Source organism: Frankliniella occidentalis, unplaced genomic scaffold (genome assembly GCF_000697945.3).
Source record: "Frankliniella occidentalis isolate FOCC.00 unplaced genomic scaffold, Focc_3.1 Scaffold401, whole genome shotgun sequence".
NCBI lineage: Eukaryota > Metazoa > Arthropoda > Insecta > Thysanoptera > Thripidae > Frankliniella > Frankliniella occidentalis.
In genome coordinates this window covers 56,463-56,667 of record NW_026267523.1, presented here as the reverse complement: position 1 = coordinate 56,667, position 205 = coordinate 56,463, and positions in this window count along the sequence as shown.

Here is a 205-nt window from a genome sequence, read left to right as displayed (position 1 = left end):
CACAGGCGCCTGTGGTGCTACGGGTAGGCCACCCCGCTATGCACCAGTGCGCGGCAGGACTGCCTACCCCAGGCGCCTGTTGTGGTCCGGGTAGGCCAACCCGCTATGCACCAGTGCCCGGCAGGACTGCCTACCCCACAGGCGCCTGTGATGCTCCAGGAGAGCTCGACAGGACTTATTCTTATCCCACAGGTTCCTGTGAGGC